Genomic DNA, 12,014 nt, shown 5'->3' with positions numbered 1-12,014 from the left:
TTTGACAGTGTCAAATCTAGGAGTACTCCTTATTTGGGGTGGCAGGTAGCCTAGTGGTTAGAGCGTTGGACTAGTAACCGAAAGGTTGCAAGATCAAATCTCCAAGCTGACAAGGTAACAAATCTGTCATTCTGCCCCTGAACAGGCAGTTAACCCACTGTTCCTAGGCCTTCATTGAAAATAAGAATTTGTTCTTAACTGACTTGCTGATTTAAAAAAATATCAAATAAAAAAAATATCTGAGAGTGAGAGATTAAAAAAATATATTAAAAAAATAAGGTCATCGAACAGCCCCTTGCTGTGAAAATAAAAATGTTAGTGTTTTGGAAAGAAGCTTTTCAAGTGTAAAGATAGTTGTATGTACAACCTCCAATGGAGTTTTTTGGTGTGTCACTGACTGGGTAAAACAGCATTACTGTATACAGTAATGCTGTTTTACCCAGTCAGTGATGTGTTTCGTTCGTTGTTGAGAGGCAACAGTGAGTCTTAATTCGGTCTCTGATTATGCTGGGTAAAGTAGCATTATTGTGATGATGTTTGATTTTGGGGAGCTGTGCGTTGGTAAACAAGCTGTGTTGTGAATTCACAGTGACGTGACTCTGTTAACTGTGTGTGTGTGTGTGTGTGTGTGTGTGTGTGTGTGTGTGTGTGTGCACTGAAGAAGATTCCAAGGAGGACATGAACTCTTGTCTGTTTGTTTGGTAAAACTGTCCTGTAATTGCCATATGGTGAGCGGGATTGGAACAGGACAAGCAGGCTGGCGTTGAAGACAGATATGAGAATACAGACGTGGGATCTTCATTTGATCACCCTGTTGTTGTAGGAAATGTCCTGTACAGCAGGAAATGCAAACTTGTAGTGTATTCGAGATTTAAAAAGGCTTCTAAAGTTTGCAATTTCCACTTTAAATTTCAGACATGATTTGCCCTAACTAAAATGTATCAACCTCAACAAAAATGTCCATTAATTATAATTCGCACATTAATTCACATCTCCTGTTGCTGCATGAATCCAGCTGTGAGAAACTGGTCAAATTAAGATCCACCGGTAAATAAATTGTGACTGTGTTGAGTGACCATAACTGTTTTTACATTAGGTAGACAACACAACAACAAGACAATATTCCTATGTTGTACTGTCTTTACTAAATAACAGCATCCTTCCGCGTTTTACAATCCGTCTACTGCCTCTGCTGTTGCCAGTAGCCTGGGGCAGACCAGGCCTGGGTCTGTCTCTGACATCAGCCTGCAATGTAGAGGAGACAGGGCTGGATGCTGGATGCCATTACCTATGCTATTCACGTGCACCATGGCCCAAATGTCTGAGCCGCTGGCTCGCCGCAGGTGACACACACACACACACACACGCACGCTCACACAGACACGAACAGATCACCTCATCTCATTGAAGCACCATTAGGGGGCCACACACAACGCTGACACTATAATGTATCCTCTCTGCAAATCATATCAAATCGAATACAACAGGTGTAGAACTTACCGTGAAATGCTTACTTTCAAGCCCTTAGCCAACAACACAGTTCAAGAAATAAATAAAGTTTCGAAAATATTTACTAAATAAACTAAAGTAAACATGTATTTTCTTATTTTGTAACAAAAGTAACAAAAGAAAATTACATAACAATAATGAGGCTCTATACAGGGGGTACCGGTACCAAGTCAATGTGGAGGTAATTTGTAAAGGTGGAGGTAATTAGTGGAGGTAATTTGTAAAGTGACTATGCATAGATAATAAACAACAAGTAGCAGCAGTGTAAAAACAAAGGCGGGTCAATGTAAATAGTCCAGGTGGCCATTTGATTAACTGTTCAGCAGTTTTATGGCTTGGGGGTAGAAGCTTTTAAGGAGTCTTTTGGTCCTAGACTCGGCGCTCCGGTTCCGCTTGCCGTGCGGTAGCAGAGAGAACAGTTTAGGACTTTAGTGACTGCAACTCTGTACCGGAGTCTGTACGGACAACAACAGACTGGAACTACATTAAAATGAACATGTCAAAGAAAAAAGTGTGAAAACAACAGATTATCCAATCCCGCAGAAATGCCCCGACAGATCCCAGGTGTTGGGTCTAAAATAATGATGGTGATGGGAACATAACATTTCACCACATGAACACATCATGTAAATCCAGTTAGTTATGTCTGGTGGTTCTTGGTCATTTCCTGTTGTTCCCACGAGAGACCATGGAAAAATCTGTTTCCTTTCTCTCAAGTTAACAACTAAATTGTTTAATTTGTTTAATGAAACAGCCACAGCAGAAAGAGGCTTGTCAGGGGGCTGATAAGGTGGCAGAACACAACAGTTACCTGTTCCTCTGGGAGTTTATCTGAGAACTATTACTGATGGGGAGGCATTTTTCTCCATTGTTTCAAGGGTGAAGAAGGTTGCTTGCAAGACTGAAGTATATCGGTCACACGTACTAGGCCTACATGTAATATACTGTAATAATAAAAGCCATTTAGCAGGCGCTTTTATCAAAAGCGACATACAGTCACGCGTGCATGAATTTTTGTTACCAGGGGTCCCAGGAATCGAACCCACTATCCTGGTATTACAAGCACCAACGCCATACTCTACCAACTGAGGTACAGAGGACCAGATGATTATATCCACATGCTCTACTATCAGTGTGATATAAATTAGCGTCTAGGAGCAACAATGACTCAGCCGCGAAGTGGTAGGCCACACAAGCTCACAGAACAGGACTGCTGAGTGCTGAAGTGTGTAGCGTGTAAATATCGTCTGTCTTCGGTTGCAACACTGGGGCTGGGGCTGTTTTTCATGGTTCGGGCTAGGCCCCTTTGTTCCACTGAAGGGAAATGTTAATGCTACATGTCACGTTGGTATGAAGGATCGGGAGACAGGCGCAGGAATGCTTAACAGGGTTTTTTAGTATACCCAAATTACAGGCACGGGAGACGAAGACCAAACAAACACGCATACAAAACACAGGGTTGAAACCCAAAGAAAAGAGCAAGGAGTACCTTGAATAAATAACAGAAGTGCACAATGATACCACATGGGATGATAACCGTAATCATCTGTGCAGTGCAAGTGGCACGAAAGCCAAAACAACACAGCACAGGTATTCACACGACCAACGGACATTGTAACAATAATCAACAAGAACACGGTGATCAAAGGGCACACTTATACAATTACGAATCAAGGAAATGGGGACCAGGTGTGCGTAATGACAGTTCCGGAGGGATCCGTGACACTATTGCATACAATGACATTCTAGACGATTCTGTGCTTCCAACAGTTTGGGGAAGGCCCTTTCCTGTTTCAGTATGACAATGCTCCCGTGCACAAAGAGAGGTCCATACAGAAATGGTTTGTCAAGATTGGTGTGGAAGAACTTGACTGGCCTGCACAGAGCCCTGACCTCACCTTTGGGATGAATTGGAACGCCGGCAGTGAGCGAGGACAAATCGCCTAACATCAGTGCTAAACCTCACTAATGCTCTTGTGGCTTAATGGAAGCAAGTCCCCGCTGCAATTTTCCAACATCTAGTGGACAGCCTTCCCAGAAGGCTGGAGGCTGTTATATTTTGGAATGAGATGTTCGACGAGCAGGTGTCCACATACTTTCGGTCATGTAGAGTAGGTGTTTCTCTTGTCCAGATGTGTTATGGCCGTGTGAATAGCGATGGAAATGGCATCTTTCGTGGATCTCTTGGAGCGGTAGGAAAATTGGAGTGGGTCCAGTGTGCCTGGCATGCTGGCCTTGATGTGGGCCAAGACCAGCCTCTCAAAGCACTTCATGATGACCTGGTGAATGCGACGGGAATGTCATTTGGGCATGTCACCTTGTTTTTCTTGGGCACTGGGACGATGATGGTCTCATTGAAGCAAGTGTGGACTACAGCCTGGGACAGGGACAGGTTGAAGATATCCGAGAAGACGCCCGCCAGCTGGTCAGCACACACTCTGGGCCGGCGCCATTAGGAGTTTCCACTCTTTTGAGAGTTTTCCTCAAGTCAGCCTCAGAGAGCGAAAGCACCTGGTCGTCCAGAGCAGCGAGAGTCTTCCTGGAAGGTTCGGTATAGTCTGCCTCGAAGAAAGCATAGAATGTGTTAAGCTTATCTGGGAGGGAGGCTTCGGAGGGCACCACACAGCTGGATTTGCCTTTGTAGTCTATGATAGTCTGTGGTCCTTGTCACATGCGTCCTAAGTCTGAGTTGTCCAACATCAATTCAAGTTTGAGTCTGTATTGTCTTTTTGCAACCCTAATGCATTTGCAGAGCTCGTACCTGCTTGCCTTGTATGCGTCGCACGCCACCGAGTCATCGGGGTTCGTTATGCTGGCATTGAATGCTGCAGTACGGGCACTCAGCATGGTACGGATATCTCTGTTCATCCAGGGTTTTTGGTTGAGGTATGTCCGGATTGTCATTGTGGGTACAACATCATCAACACATTTCCTAATGATGCCTGTGACTGACGATGTACATTCCTCAATGTTGGTGAATGATTCCTGGGTGGATACATTTCTTAACATATTCCAATCAGTATTCTCAAAACAGTCCTGAAGCATTGATTCTCTGTGTTGGTGACTCCCTCTTGAGTTGCTGTTTGTTGTCGGGGAGTAGGAACAGAGAGACGTGATCTGATTGGCCGAAGTGTAGGCGGGGGATGGCTTTGTACGCATCACAGATGTTTGTATTTACATGGTCCAGCATGTTTTTTCCTCTCATGGATCTGAATTCATCTTGGTGATATTGTGGAACAATTTGTTTTAAGCATGCTCGGGTGTGTGTGTGTGTCAGTGGAGGCTGGTAGGAGAAGCTATAGGAGGATGGGCTCATTGTAATGGTTGGAATAGAATAACTGGAACGGTATCAAACACATCAAACATATGGAAACCACATGTTTGCTCCATTCCAGCCATTACAATGAGCCCATCCTCCTATAGCTATATGCATACATGTGTGTGTGCAGCATAAAGACACACACAATGACTGGATCTGCACCTCGATCTGAGATTATTACAGGCTGAAGTAACAGGGGGCATGACCTTGGCACAGACAGACACTCCACATACCAGGAGATAGAGCAAGAAAATCTGAAAACCTGCTTCCTGGGTGGGTGGTTATCTATTGGATGAGTTTTTCTGGAAGGGTGGATCTTTTTGGTTGTGTGTGTGTGTGTGTGTGTGTGTGTGTGTGTGTGTGTGTGTGCGTGCATGCGTGCGACTGATAGGACAGAACAGGTGGCAGGACAGCAGGAGAAATCATCACTGAATCTATTTGTGACTGACCGCCTTGATGCCTTGATTTGAAATAATTTTGGATAAAAGAAGACACAGAGTTACAAAATTGTATATCATACGCTGCATTTGAGGAACAATGGGAAAGTAATCCTGCTTTGAAAGTTGATAAACCTGTAACCTCACTTTTGAGAAAATGGCCTTGGAACATTTTGGTACCTACTGGAGAGCTCTTCATTGCCTACACCCATTCAACATTGTTCACACCCTCTTATTCTTTAGTCCCACCCATCACTTTAAGGGTTGATCCGAGCGTTCTGTCCTTTCAACAGCAGTCAAACACTCAAGCTAACTGGCTAATGTTGGCCGGCTACTTCCAGACACAAATAAGAGAACAGCTCACTGACCATTATACTCGCCCCAGCAGAGCTGGTTAGGCTGTTTTTATGTTATCCAGAGCGTTGGTGACTGCAACTGTGCTGCTGGAAACAATTTTGCCAACATTTACCGACACCAGCCATTTTCAACGGGTGTTGATCATTTGTAAATTCGTCAGTTATTCTGCACTCTGGTACACTCAGATGAAAGTGCTCGGAAATCGGAGAAGCTAGCCAGAGCGAATTTACCAGCTACGTCTATCCCAACTCATGACATTACTACCCTGCATGAATTACCTACACATACTGGCCAGCTCAAATAAACAGAAGCATGCTATATGGCAGACCAATCCAAACTCATGTCCAGCCCACTCTTTATCTCAGCCAATCATGGCTAGCGGCAAGGTTGCTCACTTTTTCTGTGGCTAATAAAACTAGGCTTGTAATTTAGCAATTTTATTCACATTTACATATGGTATACAAGTTTGATATTAAGGCACATGAAAGTTCACATGTTCCAGAAGGTATTTCTGCCAAAAAACACATTTAGATAAAAAAAAAAAAAAAAGTTTATGTTTAAAAGACTCTCCTGTAAGACCAGCGACATATGCCTAGTTTCCTGAAATGAGTAACATTTTACACTAAATCACCACTTGATATTCTGTGACACTCCTCTCTCTCATCCACACACACGCACAGACAGGCAGAGAAACTGAAAATTCGATTTTCACTTTGGTTTTCCACGTGTGAAAGTGCAAATTCGATTTTGCAATTTCACATGTGAGAGTTAGATTTTCACGTAAATATTTTACACACGTGAAAGTGAAATTCTATTTTGGAATGCTTCATGACTGGTAGGCTTTCACATGTGAAAATGAAAATTTGATTTTCACATGTGAAACTACAATTCACAATGAGGTGAAAAACATGTTATTCTCCTCACATGTGAAAAGGTGGTAACGTGAACTCTAAATGTAATACATGTGAACAACTGACGTCACATGTCTCTTTTGTTTTCACAAGTTAAAACAGCTATCTTACATGTGTTTTTTTGTAAGGGAAGTAATAAAATGTTATGAAAAGTGTGTAAGTGGTACGCTGTTCAACTAAAATAGTATAACAATCTTTAATCAATTACAATAATATTGTCCAGTAGCACTCACTTCTGTCATCATCAAGTGCTTTAAAAGGCTAGGACCATATCACCTCCATCTTATCCAAAACACTAGACACACTACAATTTGCATATCGCTCCAACAGATCCACAGACGATGCACACTACCTGGATAAGAGAAATACCTATGTAAGAACGCTGTTCATTGCTTAGCCTTCAACATCATAGTGCCTCCAATCTCACTACTAAGCTCATGGCCCTGGTTCTGAACACTTCCCTGTTCAACTCGGTCCTGGACTTCCTGACTGGCCGACCCCAAGTGGTGAAGGTAGAAAACAACACCTCCTCCACACTGATCCTCAACAAGGGGGCCCCACATCGATGCGTGCTTAGTCCCCTCCTGTACTCCCTGTTCACCCATGACTGCATGGCCACGCACGTCTTCAACTCAATCATCAAGCTTGCTGACAACACAACAGTGGTAGGCCTGATTACCAATAACAATAAGACAGCAGGGCTCTCCAACCCTTTTCCTGGAGAGCTATCATCCTGTAGGTTTTCGCTCAAAACCTAATCTTGCACCGCTGAATCTAACAATTAGCTGGTTGATAAGCTGAATCAGGTTAGTTACAACTAGTGTTGGAGTGAACACCTACAGGAGGGTGGCTCTCCAGGAACAGGGTTAGAGAGTCCTGTACTACATGGAGGAGGTGAGAGCCCTGGTGGAGTGGAGCCAGGAAAATAACCTCTCCCTCAACATCAACAAAAGAGCTGATCGGGGACTACAGGAGACAGCAGAGAAGGTACACCCCCATCCACATCAACAAGGCGGAGAGGGTCAAAGGTTCCTCAGCGTGCACATCACTGACCATCTGAAATGGTCCCTTCACAAATCAAATCAAATCAAATCAAATCAAATTTTATTTGTCACATACACATGGTTAGCAGATGTTAATGCGAGTGTAGCGAAATGCTTGTGCTTCTAGTTCCGACAATGCAGTAATAACAAGTAATCTAACTAACAATTCCAAAACTACTGTCTTGTACACAGTGTAAGGGGATAAAGAATATGTACATAAGGATATATGAATGAGTGATGGTACAGAGCAGCATAGGCAAGATACAGTAGATGGTATCGGGTACAGTATGTACAAATGAGATGAGTATGTAAACAAAGTGGCATAGTATAGTATAAAGTGGCTAGTGATACATGTATTACATAAGGATACCGTCGATGATATAGAGTACAGTATATACGTATGCATATGAGATGAATAATGTAGGGTAAGTAACATTTATATAAGGTAGCATTGTTTAAAGTGGCTAGTGATATATTTACATCATTTCCCATCAATTCCCATTATTAAAGTGGCTGGAGTTGAGTCAGTGTCAGTGTGTTGGCAGCAGCCACTCAGTGTTAGTGGTGGCTGTTTAACAGTCTGATGGCCTTGAGATAGAAGCTGTTTTTCAGTCTCTCGGTCCCAGCTTTGATGCACCTGTACTGACCTCGCCTTCTGGATGATAGCGGGGTGAACAGGCAGTGGCTCGGGTGGTTGATGTCCTTGATGATCTTTATGGCCTTCCTGTGACATCGGGTGGTGTAGGTGTCCTGGAGGGCAGGTAGTTTGCCCCCGGTGATGCGTTGTGCAGACCTCACTACCCTCTGGAGAGCCTTACGGTTGAGGGCGGTGCAGTTGCCATACCAGGCGGTGATACAGCCCGCCAGGATGCTCTCGATTGTGCATCTGTAGAAGTTTGTGAGTGCTTTTGGTGACAAGCCGAATTTCTTCAGCCTCCTGAGGTTGAAGAGGCGCTGCTGCGCCTTCTTCACGATGCTGTCTGTGTGAGTGGACCAATTCAGTTTGTCTGTGATGTGTATGCCGAGGAACTTAAAACTTGCTACCCTCTCCACTACTGTTCCATCGATGTGGATAGGGGGGTGTTCCCTCTGCTATTTCCTGAAGTCCACAATCATCTCCTTAGTTTTGTTGACGTTGAGTGTGAGGTTGTTTTCCTGACACCACACTCCGAGGGCCCTCACCTCCTCCCTGTAGGCCGTCTCATCGTTGTTGGTAATCAAGCCTACCACTGTTGTGTCGTCCGCAAACTTGATGATTGAGTTGGAGGCGTGCGTGGCCACGCAGTCGTGGGTGAACAGGGAGTACAGGAGAGGGCTCAGAACGCAACCTTGTGGGGCCCCAGTGTTGAGGATCAGCGGGGAGGAGATGTTGTTGCCTACCCTCACCACCTGGGGGCGGCCCGTCAGGAAGTCCAGTACCCAGTTGCACAGGGCGGGGTCGAGACCCAGGGTCTCGAGCTTGATGACGAGCTTGGAGGGTACTATGGTGTTGAATGCCGAGCTGTAGTCGATGAACAGCATTCTCACATAGGTATTCCTCTTGTCCAGATGGGTTAGGGCAGTGTGCAGTGTGGTTGAGATTGCATCGTCTGTGGACCTATTTGGGCGGTAAGCAAATTGGAGTGGGTCTAGGGTGTCAGGTAGGGTGGAGGTGACATGGTCCTTGACTAGTCTCTCAAAGCACTTCATGATGACGGATGTGAGTGCTACGGGGCGGTAGTCATTTAGCTCAGTTACCTTAGCTTTCTTGGGAACAGGAACAATGGTGGCCCTCTTGAAGCATGTGGGAACAGCAGACTGGTATAGGGATTGATTGAATATGTCCGTAAACACACCGGCCAGCTGGTCTGCGCATGCTCTGAGGGCGCGGCTGGGGATGCCATCTGGGCCTGCAGCCTTGCGAGGGTTAACACGTTTAAATGTCTTACTCACCTCGGCTGCAGTGAAGGAGAGACCGCATGTTTTCGTTGCAGGCCGTGTCAGTGGCACTGTATTGTCCTCAAAGCGGGCAAAAAAGTTATTTAGTCTGCCTGGAAGCAAGACATCCTGGTCCGTGACTGGGCTGGGTTTCTTCCTGTAGTCCGTGATTGACTGTAGACCCTGCCACATGCCTCTTGTGTCTGAGCCGTTGAATTGAGATTCTACTTTGTCTCTGTACTGGCGCTTAGCTTGTTTGATAGCCTTGCGGAGGGAATAGCTGCACTGTTTGTATTCGGTCATGTTACCAGACACCTTGCCCTGATTAAAAGCAGTGGTTCGCGCTTTCAGTTTCACACGAATGCTGCCATCAATCCACGGTTTCTGGTTAGGGAATGTTTTAATCGTTGCTATGGGAACGACATCTTCAACGCACGTTCTAATGAACTCGCACACCGAATCAGCGTATTCGTCAATGTTGTTATCTGACGCAATACGAAACATCTCCCAGTCCACGTGATGGAAGCAGTCTTGGAGTGTGGTCAGCTTGGTCGGACCAGCGTTGGACAGACCTCAGCGTGGGAGCCTCTCGTTTTAGTTTCTGTCTGTAGGCAGGGATCAACAAAATGGAGTCGTGGTCAGCTTTTCCGAAAGGGGGGCGGGGCAGGGCCTTATATGCGTCGCGGAAGTTAGAGTAACAATGGTCCAAGGTCTTTCCTCCCCTGGTTGCGCAATCGATATGCTGATAAAATTTGGGGAGTCTTGTTTTCAGATTAGCCTTGTTAAAATCCCCAGCTACAATGAATGCAGCCTCCGGATAAATTGTTTCCAGTTTGCAGAGAGTTAAATAAAGTTCGTTCAGAGCCATCGATGTGTCTGCTTGGGGGGGGATATATACGGCTGTGATTATAATCGAAGAGAATTCTCTTGGTAGATAATGCGGTCTACATTTGATTGTGAGGAATTCTAAATCAGGTGAACAGAAGGATTTGAGTTCCTGTATGTTTCTTTCATCGCACCATGTCACGTTAGTCATAAGGCATACGCCCCCGCCCCTCTTTTTACCAGAAAGATGTTTTTTCCTGTCTGCGCGATGCGTGGAGAAACCTGTTGGCTGCACCGCTTCGGATAGCGTCTCTCCAGTAAGCCACGTTTCCGTGAAGCAAAGAACGTTACAGTCTCTGATGTCCCTCTGGAATGCTACCCTTGCTCGGATTTCATCAACCTTGTTGTCAAGAGACTGGACATTGGCAAGAAGAATGCTAGGGAGTGGTGCGCGCTGTGCCCGTCTCCGGAGTCTGACCAGAAGACCGCCTCGTTTCCCTCTCTTTCGGAGTCGTTTTTTTGGGTCGCTGCATAGGATCCACTCCGTTGTCCTGTTTGTAAGGCAGAACACAGGATCCGCGTCGCGAAAAACATATTCTTGGTCGTACTGATGGTGAGTTGATGCTGATCTTATATTCAGTAGTTCTTCTCGACTGTATGTAATGAAACCTAAGATGACCTGGGGTACTAATGTAAGAAATAACACGTAAAAAAACAAAAAACTGCATAGTTTCCTAGGAACGCGAAGCGAGGCGGCCATCTCTGTCGGCGCCGGAAGTAGTAGTCACACAGACAGCGTGGTGAAGAAGTTGCAACAGTGACTCTTCAACATTAGTAGGCTGCAGAAATTTGACTTGGACCCTAAGATCCTTACAAACTTCTACAGATGCACCATTGAGAGCATCCTGTTAGGCTGTATCAGCACCTGGTATGGCAATTGCACCGTCTGAAATCGCAGGGCTCTCCAGCGGGTGGTGGGGTCAGCCCAACGCATCAACAGGGGCACACTGCCTGCTCTCCAGGAGCACACTGCCGGCTCTCTCTACAGCACCTGGTGTCACAGAAAGGCCAATAAAAACATCAAGGATCTCAACCACAGCCTGTTTACCCTGTTACCATCTGGAATGCAAAGTACAGGTACATCAAAGTTGGGACAAAGAGACTGAGAAACAGCTTCTTTCACCATGCCATCAGTCACCAATAACCACTAGTACCCTGCCCTGAACCTTAGTTACTGTTCTAGCCTGATAGCACCTGGTACTCTACCCTGCACATTAGAGACTGCTGCCCTATGTGCATAATCATTGAACACTGGTCACTTTACTCATGTTTACATACTGCTTCACCCACTTTATGTATATACTGTAGTCTAGTTGTGGCTCATCCTATATATCTAATTTTGTTATATTTCTGTATTATGTGTGCATCTTTTTTTATTGCTAGGTATTACTGCACAATTGGAGCTAGAAACACAAGCATTTTTTCTGCACCTGTGTACACAACCAACAAACTTTGATTATATTTTAAATGATCACTTGTACTGAATTTGCACTATGACTCTCACTGGGATTTGAATTCACAACCTCTGTACTTGGAGTATGCTGATATTTTGGCTGCGCCACAAAGTCTGTAGCATTCTCAGAAGTTCCCTGAGCATTTATTATCTATAATCAGTGACGACCCGTCATTCAGGGCA

At 45.0% G+C, this 12,014-nt stretch overlaps 1 protein-coding gene across 1 annotated transcript in view; it reads right to left on the bottom strand.

Moving 5' to 3' along the window:
• Positions 1 to 12,014, bottom strand: part of LOC110537834 (serine/arginine repetitive matrix protein 3-like) — a 155,044-nt gene that overhangs the window by 58,399 nt on the left and 84,631 nt on the right. The window lies entirely within an intron of this gene.

The sequence above is a fragment of the Oncorhynchus mykiss genome, chromosome 12, assembly GCF_013265735.2.
Source record: "Oncorhynchus mykiss isolate Arlee chromosome 12, USDA_OmykA_1.1, whole genome shotgun sequence".
NCBI classification, from domain to species: domain Eukaryota; kingdom Metazoa; phylum Chordata; class Actinopteri; order Salmoniformes; family Salmonidae; genus Oncorhynchus; species Oncorhynchus mykiss.
The sequence above is the reverse complement of the archived record's forward strand: the minus strand, read 5'-3'. Positions and strand labels throughout refer to the sequence as shown.